Source organism: Pteropus alecto, unplaced genomic scaffold (genome assembly GCF_000325575.1).
Source record: "Pteropus alecto unplaced genomic scaffold, ASM32557v1 scaffold161, whole genome shotgun sequence".
Classification (NCBI taxonomy): domain Eukaryota; kingdom Metazoa; phylum Chordata; class Mammalia; order Chiroptera; family Pteropodidae; genus Pteropus; species Pteropus alecto.
This window is the reverse complement of record NW_006432943.1, coordinates 5,904,274-5,917,162: the sequence shown is the minus strand read 5'-3', so window position 1 is coordinate 5,917,162 and position 12,889 is coordinate 5,904,274. Positions and strand designations below refer to the sequence as shown.

At 35.9% G+C, this 12,889-nt stretch overlaps 1 non-coding gene and 1 pseudogene across 1 annotated transcript; both read right to left on the bottom strand.

The window, feature by feature from the left end:
• Positions 1–1,934: 1,934 nt before the first annotated feature.
• LOC112476372 lies at positions 1,935–2,042 on the bottom strand. The gene has a single exon (XR_003045045.1). It is a non-coding gene; the product is annotated as a U6 spliceosomal RNA (small nuclear RNA).
• Positions 2,043–11,373: 9,331 nt separating this feature from the next.
• Positions 11,374–11,492, bottom strand: LOC112476388 (annotated as a pseudogene).
• Positions 11,493–12,889: the final 1,397 nt, after the last annotated feature.

Here is a 12,889-nt window from a genome sequence, read left to right as displayed (position 1 = left end):
AGAGTGAGAGAAGGAAGGAGAAGGAAGGAGAGTAGAAGGAAGGGAGAAAGGAAGGGAGAGACAGAGGGAGGGAAGGAGGGAGAAAGAGAGGGAAGGAAGAGAGAAGGAGGGGGAGAAGGAAAGAGGGAGAGAGAGGGCAAGCTCTCTTCTTGTCTTCTTATTGAGAACACTAATCTCATCATGAGGACACCACCCTCATATCCTTATCTGAACCTAATTACCTCCCAATGGCTCCACCTTCTAATGCCATCACATTGGGAGTTAGAGCTTCAATATATTAATTTTGCAGGGACACAAATATTTAGTCCATAACAAGGCTGTAAGAGGGATCAGATGTTCTAATATCATAAGCTAAAAAGAGAAGGAATTATTTACAGACTTTCTGGTTGTAACGTTTATACAAATTACAGTGAAATACTATTATAGGCCACTTCACTATAATATTTCTTTAATTATACTATGAGTCAAATCAGAGTGCTCCAAATTGTACTGACCCTTGAGAATGAAAAATTAGGAACTACAGTATCTCTGATTTAGCTTTCTTTAAAATTAAACTGATATCAAAAGGAATGAGGAAGTTTGCATACATTGTTATGGAATGACTGGATATATTTTTCAAAATATTTTAGTTCAATCTGAATTGGAAATATCTGTATAAATGAATTAAAAAAATACCAACAACCTTATTTCCTAGTTGTGTCCACTGAAAAGCAGTCATAGCTTAATAGCCATGAGCATATCTATTATCTGGATTGTGGTCCATACTGGTTATTATATTTCCATAAAAGCACCTGAAGAATGACTGTTTCTAAGTCTAAGTCAGGATGTATAAGATGAACCCGAGATTTTGGGGGTGGCCAAAGTGCAAGCTATGAAATAATATGAGTTATGTCAAAAGACCATAGAAGCCAAAGATGGTAAAATTTGAGTATCAGAAAGAATAGTGAATATAATTTATTAGAGCGCATTCATTATGTAAAAATTAATAAGTTCATAATGTAAGAGAGAGAGAGAGAACTAACAAAACAAAGCAAAATTCATCTTATTAACTACCTTATTTAATATCAAAAAACTAAGAATAAAAATTTATCCTGCTTCTCCTTTATGAACTGAATTTGAAGATAACCAGATAGACCCGCCTATTGAGGGAAAGTTCTTTAAGAATTCTCCTGGTGGCTGTTGATGAAATTATAAAAATTTAAAAAAAACCTCAATTTTGCAATATTTAGTAAAATAATCTATATTTACTTGGATCTTATCGTTAGTGAATTTCCAACCTAAGAAAAGAGATCCTTATAATAATGAAAAAAATTAAAGAAATAGATTAAACAAATGTTGATTTATAACCTGGAGACTAGAAATTTTTTTTTTTTTGGTAAAGACAAACTGGAACTTTAAGCAAACATAATCAGCGGGTAGGATCTACAGGAGGAGCTAGGGCTTATGGAAGTTTTTGCGCCCTGTGTAATTGGGAGAACCCTGCTCTTGAGAATCCTACAGGAAGAATTCTATTTATAATAAAGCTCTATGGTTTTAACTTCTTTTTTCCTTAACTTCCTTTTCTCTTATATAAATACTCTTCTTTGTTGGCACGCAAGCCACAGTGTGCACATGACTTGCCAACGCTTCATGCAACGAGTTACAACCCTTTTTTTTTCTGAATAAATTATTTTTGGTGACAAAATACCTAGTCAATATTATTTTTCAGTTGACACTGTCATTGTGAGAATATTTACAATATAAAATATTGTTCACTTAAACTATTAAAGTGAAGGTTGATTTCACTCAGCACATTTGCGATAATTTAGCCACTGATTATCACCTCACTGATTAAGCTCTCAATAATTAGAGTAGTATAAAAGGAAATCACAGATCTTTTAGCATGTGGAATATTGCTATAATACTTTCTCCTCACAAAATACTATTATTATTATTTATTATTTTAGTGCTTCACGAATTTGGGTGTCATACTTGCACAGGGGTCATGCTAAAGTTTTCTGTTATCATTCCAGTTCCAGTATATGTACTGCTGAAGCAAGCACACGAAATATTATTTTAAAAGTAAAATAAGCAGTAGTTCTGCCTAATTAAACTAAAAACTTAAAATAGAAGCTTAATGGATCAGATCAATGTTCGATGTTTCAGAATTAACTGGCAGCAGTGTGAATGATATGTTGTGATTAGGAGATCAGGTAAGTAACATTTTAATGACCTGAATTCAGTAGCATAGAGAATGGACATGATGAGCTGAATTTGAGAGATGTTTCAGAAGTGGGAATGGAGGGTGGAGAAGAGGAAATGTTAAAGGGAAAGTCAAAATATAATTGCAATTTAATAGCTTAGGTAAATGCTTACCTAGCTTTTCAATAAGTGACAAGATACAGATTGCATGGTATTGAGTGGTGACTAAGACATGAGCAAAAGCTTTTTGAAAGCCTCATATAATCATATAACACCATGACATTTAAGACAGTTAAAAGTGTAAACCCATCTTCTCATTCTCATCTCTCTTCACTTTCTAATCAACTTCTTTCTTACCGCACCACTCCACCCCCATGCGCTCTCCTGAGGATCTAATAAGTCAGTGGTACAAACACATCATGCAGTTTCCTACCTAGTGTTTTTATTTATATCATCTTTTTTTCCTATGTAAAATGATCCTTCTCTCACATCTCTGCTTGGTTCAATCACCCTGGTGCCACAAGGCTTAACGGAAGTGTTGAGTTGAGTGTACTTCATCCTCAAGCAAGATCTGTTAGTTCTTTTTCTATGTCTCCATAAATCTTGGTTCATAACTTTATTACAACCCTCATCACATCAAGTTATTTTAAATTACATGTTTCAGTTTAGTCTGCTAGAATGTAAATGCTTAAAGGCTTAACTTGCCTTGTTCCATAAATGAAATTCTCCTTATGTAAATTGTTATGTGTTATTTAACATTAACTAATTAAGACATATTTACCTACTCTTGTCATTCACAGGCTAAGCTGCTGGTGTTGCAACAATAAGTCTGACTGTTGTGGTCCATGACCTCGCAAAGCTAACACCTAGAAGATGACACAGAGAATCAAAGAGAATAATAAAATAGTGTCATGAGTTTAAAAATCATGATGATGGTGATAACGAGGATGTTAGCTAATAGTTATTGAGTAGTTTTATGTGCCAAGCATGGTTCCAAGCACTGTACATTTGTTATTTAATCTTGCCCTCACAATTCAGTGACAGAGGAAGAACAGAGTACTTTTATAGAGGTCAGTAGAACGACACTTAGCCAAGACAGAAAGTCAGCAAAAACTTCCCTTAGAGTGATTTCTAAATTGAGACCCCCCAAAATGACTAATGACCAGGGATTTGGCAGATAGAAGAGAGAAGAGAGAGGAAGAGAGAAAGAGGAGAGAGAGAGAGAAGGGAAAGGGAGAGGAGAGGGGAGGTAATTTGTGTGTACGTGTGAGGATTAGAGAAAGGAAAAGTGTTTTCAACAGGAAACAAAGGCCGAAGGTCAATCAATATATGTATTTAGTGGATATTGAGCTTTCTACTTCTAAAGTCAGACTATATCATGGAGCTTAATTCCTTTAGAAATAGTCAGAAAAGCTAAAAACTGGAGGAGATCTACCATCCTCATTTTAGAGATAGGAGCACTGAATCCCATCTCAAGGAAATGAGTCCCCACTGCCACACAGAGTCATTGGCAAGAGTTGGTTCCCAGGCCAGACTCTTTCCAGGACACCATGCTGCTGCCTCTATGGATTGTTAAATGGTTTCTACTTCAGCCAGCCAGCAATAAATGTACCCAGACAAATAACATGTTTTATGATTCCCAACCACCACATTTCAGTTCACATTCTTCTCTTGATTATTATTTAATAAGGAAAATATAAATTATGGAATATAATAGTACATATCTGTACTTAATCTCTAAACAGATGTGATCTAGAAACGATTCCTCTCAATCTTCCCCTCAGCACATGAATTTCACCCTGAAAATGTGTCACGACTTTTTTCTTGTGGGCTATAATTCTATCTTAATTATATCACTGATGAATGATCTTAGTTTAGTCTTATTTGGAATTGTGAGAGCATGGCATTTGGAAGCAGACAGACTGGGGTCCCAGTTCTGGGTCTGCCACTTACCAGCTATGTGACCTTGGGCCAGTTACATAACACTTTTGTTCGTACCTGACCTCATAGTGTTCTCGCAGGAATTAAGGGACAGCAATACACGTGTGCTTGGTATGGGGTATCTTTTGAAAAATTTAACTTGTGAGATAGCCTTTGTAACACCAAATCATAAAATCACAGCTCAAAAGAAAATCAACCGCTTTAATCCTTTCCATTTTACTGGTAGAGTCTGTAGACTGGTAATGTTCTTCTTTGCCAAAATGAACAATCCATTTAATTCCTACCATTCAACTGTGGACTTTGTAAGAGCAAAGACTATGAATTTCCTCTATACTCTGGCATCTACTACTGTGAAAAGCACTTAGTAAATTCTTATTCATATTGGTTGAATTGTCTAACTATTTGGTGTCTGAGCCTAAAGGCTAAAACTCAGGCTCCCTGATATCTAGTTCTGGTTTGTTTGTTTGTTTGTTTGTTTTTACAGGTTTGAAAATTGAAAAAAAAAAAAATCCCTGCTTCTTCATTTTGTGAAGAATACTCTGGGGAAAACTTGGTCTTAGAAATTTCAGGTTATTCTATGACATTCCAATATGTTGCTTTTCATTCTGCCTGGACCCCACTGGTATGGATTCACATGAATATTAATAGATGGAAAGGGAATGAAGACTTTTCAGTTCAGCAGTTAGGAAGTGAGGCAGTGCTTAGTCTGAATGCCCTATTGATAGTGGATATATGGCATGGCTCAGGCACTGTGTTTATGCATTTTAAATTGCTTTCTTTACAACTCCAGTTCAGAGGAAATATCATCTCTGAGCCAAACTGGGTCAGGGCATTCCAACGCAGCGAAGTTAATTTGAGAAATTTAAAACAGGCGTCATACCCCTTGAACTTGGCTACAGCTAATTATGTAGAAATAAATCCCATAATCAGCTACTTCTATACTATAGTACAAACATACTATACTTAACCAAAATCATAACCTTATAAAGAGACTAAATATTATTTCCAAACACAACTAAGTTGCTTAAGCTGTGGAGTTCCTGGCCTTGATTTTAGAAGCGACATTAACAGCTGATGAAAATAATGCTGTGGCTTGTAAATGTAAAAATACCACAGAAACCTGACTGATTTTGCTTGATGAGATGACATCAGATTCTCCCAATAACTGAATGCAAGCTTTTAGAATTCATATACCTAAAAAAAAAAAGCAAAAACAACAAAAAAATATGAACAGCCATTATTGTATGCCTAAAAAGTGAGCAATGGTTCCCATTTCTCTTTCTGCTCTTCTCCTTTAGGTCGATGATAAAATATACATGGAACACATGATCCCTGTCTGCCAGTTATGGTTGGGAGTATAACATTATCTTTTAACTTAACATTTATGAAGCAATTTGCTATAAAAATGAGGGTGATGTGATAGTTTTCATACAGTAAACTGGGCTAACTGCTTGAAAATGCACACAATTTAGGAGCTGACAGGTTCAATTCTCAAGTAGAAGAGGTGTATTGTGATGTTTTGGCACTGGTTAAATATTCAATCATTCCACTGCCTTGTCTGTGGGAAATATGTTAATAGCTTATTGCCACAGCCTTTGACTCTCAGGGCAAGTGAAGCCCAGAATTCCAGAGCCCTGATGGGTCAGTGGGTCTCATTACATTTGATGGATGCAAATAATCTTGGCTTTAACATTTTGATTGATCTAGACAAGGGATTTTTATCACAAACAGAATCCTACAGAATTAAATTTTACTCCAAGAGTCCATTCAGTTTACTCTTTTTAACATTTGGTCTCTTTGATACATACACATCTCCTGGCTTTTCATACTCCGTATTAACAGTCATCACCAATAAATTAAAGTGAGTCTTTAAAATTAGTGTTTCCATATATTTCACTTTTCAGCTGACAAAACAAAACCTGAGTAAAAATAACAAACCTCTACTTTTGTGAAACATTTTTAAAAGTCCTTGATACTAACAAGGCTTATATTTTAAAGGAAAAAAAACAGCCAAAGTTCTGGTTTGGCATAGAGAATACAGCTACAAGTTAAGAAATGGAAACAAACTATTTTTTTTCCTAGTTACAAAAGAGAGAGAAAGAAAGAAAGAGAGAGAGAGACAGACAGACAGACAGACAGACAGACAGAGAGAGGGAGAAGTCTATGGCATGTGGTAAGGGGTCCCTATTATGAGGTTCATGACCCAGAGTAGAAAGCTTACTGAGGAACAAGGCAGCATTTTGCTGGATGAGACTTCAGGATATGTTTAAATGTATACACTGAATAATATTTTAAATTTTATATTAAACTTGGAATGTTTGACACAACTGAAATTTGAACTTTATCACATAGATTCCTAATAACAGTGAGGGTCTTTCTCTCCTGTTTTGGTTAGTATCCATGTTGCACTTTTATTTTTCTTTCTGGAGGGGTGGGCTACTGGGAGAGGAGGAGGTGAAAAAATAGATTGAGACAGCGCACATTTCCCTAAGTAAATATAAGGTGTGGCCTTTGTTGTTTTGGTCAAATGGTGAGCTTCTTGGCCACATAATAATCATGTTCAGAGTCTCATTTTATGACAATTTTGTGGTACCATTGTGTGCCGGGTATTTGCTTTTTATAGATATAGATACTCTTTCTTAATCAGACAACTGAGGGGGATAAATATGTACAAGTTGTTATGACAGAACTCTACTCTGGCAGCCCATCTTCTTTTTGGACTGCTTTTGGTTGGTTTTTGGGAATAATGTACTGAGCCAGGATACAGACATAAACATTAGCTCTGGCACTGCAACCTTGTTGGCTTGTACCATGATAACATTTATGAGGTCTCTTCATAAGATTAAGAAGACTCTGGTAGTAATTTAAACCAAATTAATCACTCTGGCTATATTAGATCATTTCAGCTCTGGATGTCTTAATTTGGTCAGGGGTGCATTCACCAGCAATTAAAATAAATACAAGAGTATTTATTATTCTCTCACTGACAGGGAAAAACTAGTAAGTATAACAATTTAATTGTTAAATTATTCAATTTTCATCAATCCTTCAATATTTAAAATACTTTTTGTAGTAAGGATGCCGGAGCCTATTTAAAAATATATATGTAACATAAAGTAGTTTGATTTTATAATATTATTGATATCTGAAAATTATTTACCATCTTTTAATTAAATACAATATTTAAAATTATTTCATCTGAAAATAAAGTTTACCAGCAAATACCAATAATTCTGTAAGCTAAACAATTCTCATTTATATTCCTAACATCTAGCATAGAGATTTGCCAATATTTATATGAGGAAAGAAGACCATGGGGATTTTGAATGAAAACTAATGTAAATTTTAAGTTCTCTGTCAACCATTGCCACAATAATGCTGTGTAACAAACCACCATAAAACTCAGTGGTTTAAAACAACAATCATTTATTCCTCCTCACCAGTATGTTATTTTTTGAGCTCATCTCAATATTGTAGGTCCTTATCGCAACGCATTTTAAATTTTTGTTTCAAAATCTCCTCCTCCACTGCTTAAAGGATCAATAGATACTTCTGTTCTGTCCTTTGAGGGTTCTCACAGGTGACAATTTTAACAAATGTTTTGTCACTACATAACATTTTTTTGACTCTTCTCAAAGTATTTTTGCTCTTTGCCACTTTATCCCAAACCGATGCCACATAATTCAAATATTTATTATGGCAGCATCCCACGTATGGATACAAATTTCTGTATTAGTCAGTATTGCCACAATAAAACCACTCATCAAATCACTTCACAATCTAGCGGTTGAAAACAACAATCATTTATTCCCTTTTGTGTGTTTGTAGGTCAGCTAAGGCTTGGCTGACTGGGCTGGGCTCAGCTGGTCTTGGCTCTAAGCTGTGGGTTGGATCTGAGCTGCCCCAGTCTCTACTGCAGGTTAGGCTCAGACCTGTTCCATGTGCAATAATTCTGGGGTCCAGGCAACAACTGCGATAGCTATCCAGGGGAAGCTCTTCTCGTGGTAACTGCAGAAGTATACAAGGTTTGGACGAAAAAAAGGGACATATACTAAGCCTGAAAATCTCAGGAGAGGCCAGCATGGTGGGCCCTACAAACTCAGAGACCAAAATAAGCACAGGATGATCCGAACATGAAAATTTCTAAATAAAAGTAGGTTCATTGCAGATAGCCATGTCCTAGGGCCTGTAGTTTTCTTGACAAAGGTTAATCTTTACTTTAAATGAGCCTATTTATTGTCTTTTTGCATCTAAGATAAAATACGCTTGGAATGTCAGAGTAATCTCATTTCCCAGATCCCTCAGGGCACAACCCACTATACCAGAGCAGGAGACCACAGAATCCCTCATGGTTACCTTGTTCTCTGCATGCCATCTCTATGTGCTATAAATGTTAATTATTAACTATCCTGTACCCATCGATGTGAAAGAAGTATGTGTCTCTCTGTTTTACTTTTACCAATCTACCACCAATGGATTTCATGTAACCCTCCTTGTCTTCTCCTTTGATTCTAATGTATAAAATAAACTGCAAAACTGCCATTCTCCAGAGCATTTTTTTAATCCGTTGAGATTTTGCTTCCTGGCATTTGTTGTCAGTTTGGCTCAGATAAACTCATCAAAATTTTCTACAGGTTTGGACATTTCTTATGTCGACAAAGGCATGGCCAAACACAGGCACATCTCAGTCTTCTGTTTGTGTCACATCTGCTAACGCGTATTGACCAACATACATGGACGAGGATTAAAGAAATACACTTTGTCTATCCCAAGGCCACAGCAAAGTATATGTTATTATGAGAGGGAACTAAACAATTTTGATCAAATAGTCAATCTACCATAGGATCTTCAGTTGAAATAATCCAAGTTATTATTATTTTACCAAAGTTTATGGAAAGTAATAGTTACTTTTTAATTCTACATTCAACATTTTTATTATGGTTTCTAAAATATCATGCCTATAGTAGGTAATATTAAGCCAGTTTAATAATTCTAGAATCAACCTGATTATATGGTTGAAAAGATTTCTAAAACAAATGAAGCAATCATTTATACATTTTATAAAGCTTAACAGATTTCTTAAGAAATAACAGCCAAAGAAAATCAAGTCCGACTCTATTCTCTAATTTATCTTAAAAGGTTCTTTTCAATACAATACCATTAGAAAATTATTTTTGCTAATTCTTTCTCTCGAAAACACCTGGCAAGCTTATGTTAGTGATAAGCTTCTTGTCTGAAATCTAATTCTTTATCCTATCATAACCTGCATACATTCTGTTGGGTACTTAGTGGCGAACTGGCCACTAGAGTAGAAAGTAGCCACAGCCCAAATCACATTATCCAAAGGAGTTTAAGATACTCAGTCCAGATCCATGCTGCAGTCATTATTCAAGGGATCTAAGTGAATGGGCAAAGGCAAGACAATGGGAATATTTGGACAAAATTTAATTCTAAGGATTAAAAGTAATTTTGTTCTTAGGTGCAGATGGAGTGTGTTCATCTTGGAGCTGCCAGTCACAGAAGGGCAGAGACATTTTCCAATAACCCTGAGAGAGGAGACTAATTTATTTGGCTCTGCTTGCCAGATTTAGAGCAGCAGGAACAACTTCAGATCTCATTTATTGACATGGAAAAAGATTGTAAGAGTCTGCCATGTTGTTAAGGATTGGCCTAAAAACTAGTCTTGTATAATAAAGAATTTGGCTGGCCTTTTCCCCTGATTTCTGAGACGTAGGCTATAAATCTCTGACATTTCTGGAGTGATTGGAGTATATTTGTTATTAATGGTAGGCCCCTAAATAGTTTGTGGCAATGAGGCCGACCACACAGAAAGATCAATCGTATAATTAGGGAGCTGGGGCTTTGAGCCACGTGATATAAAATGGACCTACAGGGAGGGACAAGGGGCTAAACATTGAAATCAATCACACAGCCAATGATTCAATCAATTATCCCAATAGAACTCTGAACACCAAAGCTTGAGGGAGCTTCCCTGCTGACAATAGTCTATGCATGTTATACACTGAGGTGTTGGGAGAATGATGCATCCTGACTCCACAGGGAGATGACGCTGGAAGCTTCATGTTGGAAGCTCACCCTCTGTATCTCTTCTTTTGTCAGGCACTGATTTGTATCTTTTTTTTTTTTTTTTTGCTATAACAAAACTATTATCATAACTATAGTACTTTTCTGAGTTCTGTGAATTGTTCAAGATAATTATCAAAACTGAGGGGTAGTGGGAACCCAAAATTTGCAATCAGTTGGTCAGAAGTGAGGGTAGCCCTGAGACCACCAGAGTTGGTTGTCCACCTCTTGGTAGTCAGCATTAGTATTGCAAGTGGTCAGAGCAGAGCCTGAGACTACATTAGCTGCCCCTGAATGAGGATGAGCGGAGACAGTCAGCACAGATTGGGATCTGTGTTCCCTGATGATTAGGAAATCATCTTGTCTCTCTGAAGTAGTGAGAATTTTACCTACTTTCTAATCACATGTTATTAGCGTGTATGTCTATAGTCAAGATTTCATATTAAATTATGTTCAAAGCAGAAGAATCAAATAATTATTTGTTAATGATAAATAATATTACAAGTATAATTATTATTTTAACTTTTACATCTTCCAAGTATAAATTGAAAAAGAAAAAATTTACCAGTTGTACACTGTATAGAGTTGTGACATCATTATTTGTTTTTATCTTTGTCCATTTCCAGGGTCTGTACTCTGTTCTGTGCTGTGAGGGCTAAAAGTCTGGAACCTATATTTCCCAGAAACCCCCATCCCCTTGCCAGCTGGCTTCCTATTATGTTCTGGTGTGGAAGATACTAGAAAGTTATAAAGTAAAAAGAAAGAAGGTATTTTTCTTTTGCTCTTCTCTTTTAGGCTGTACCTCTGGCAGTGGCAGAAGTAACAGCAAAGGTTCAGGCTCCTCTATAGGAGTAAGGGCTCAGGTTTTTGTTGTAGGCTCAGGTGGTGGAGGCAGTAGGTGCTTCAGTGCCCCTTAAGTGCAATAATTTGGGGCTCTAGATTCAGCAGCTACAACAATAGAGATTTTGCAATGTTAGTTGTGGTATGAGCTCCTGATTTCCTTCAGTTGGTTTCAGTGGCAGCCGCTGCAGCAGCCTCAGCTACACTGTGATCGCGATCTGGGTGATTTTCTCTCCTCTATCCTAGGAGTGATAGCAGCTTTGTTTGTTTGTTTGTTTTTAAAGCAACATTCTTTTATTTATTTTATTTTTTTATTTTTACTTTTTACACCTACAGCACCTAGTCCTCCTAGGTGGTCTCCCATCTAAGTACTAATCAGGCCCGACCCTGCTTGGCTTCCAAGATCAGATGGGATCAGGTTTGTTCAAGGTGGCATGGCCGTTGATGTGATAGTAGCTTTGTACAGTTACTAATAATTTGGGTTACTTCACTTCCTCCCTTAGGTCCTCCAACCATTCTAACATTTTTGTATCCAATTCCTTGTTATATTTTTCTGTTTGAAATATCAAGATTTTCTTGACCAGACAGACCGATACAGAAGGCAAGTAATATATTCCTGAAAAATTATGTCAAATAAAATTTTTACAAATCACAAAATGTTTTATATAAATAAAAAAACTTCTCTATAGAGGAAAAAAATGAGCCCTTCTGCAAGTGATATACCCATTTCTAATTCAAGTTCCCATTAAATAATTTATCCGCTATATAAAATTAATTTAAAAAACTGATTCACCTGTAATTTTATTCCTAGTTTATTTTACTCTCATATAACTTTCAAATTACTTTTATAATTGTGGAACAAAGTATATTATGATCATGTAAACATACTATCGTCAAATTTAAGAACTGCCACAATTAACCTGAGTGACAATAGGGATCATTATAAGACTGATTAACTGTCATATGTATCTGTAACTGGACCTAAGACAAAACTAGAAAGATGTATTGATGACCGTCATAGTCAGCTCCGGCATGTGTGTGTGTGTGTGTGTGTGTGTGTGTGTGTGTGTGTGTATACACGTATGTATAATGTATATGTATATATACGCACATTTATAATGATTACCTGGAGTATGCAGTGTTTGCTTAAAAAGACTCTCAATTACTTGCAAGTGATCAGCGTTTTCTGTTCTTTGTTTCGAATTTATTCTTGAAGATTTCTAGTGTGAAAATCCATGGAAACCATCAGATTTCATCTGGCACCATTTTGGGCTCATCTACGAAAAGCAATCAGTGTGAAAGACATTGCTAATTGGAAACATAAAAGCTAAATAATTACCTGTATAATTAAATTCCCATATCATTTTTTAAATTAGTAGTATATCATTATTTAGGGAAATTGGTTCTCAGTCTTTATATTGCAAGTTCTACTCAGTTCTTACGGTATAGATTGGAATTTTAAAATTAAGTAGATAAAATAAGTCAGTCCCCACAATCAGGCTGATTGTTATAGACTGGGTGGCTCATGGTCAACTTCTTAGTGAGGGCCTTCTTCTTGGCTTGTAGACAACTGTTTTCTTATTATATCCTTATATGGTGGAGAGAGTGTGAGCTCTGGTCTCTTCCTCTGCTAAAAAGGACACTAATCCTACCCTGGGGGTTCTACTCTCATGATCTCATCTAAACTTAATTACTTCCCAAAGGCCCCATCTCCTAATACCATCATCACATTGGGGGGTAGGGTTTTAACATATAAATTTGAGAGGACACAAACATTCAATCCACTGAAATAACTAAACTCAATTCATAGATTTTAAACCAACAAATCATGTCTTAGTAAAAT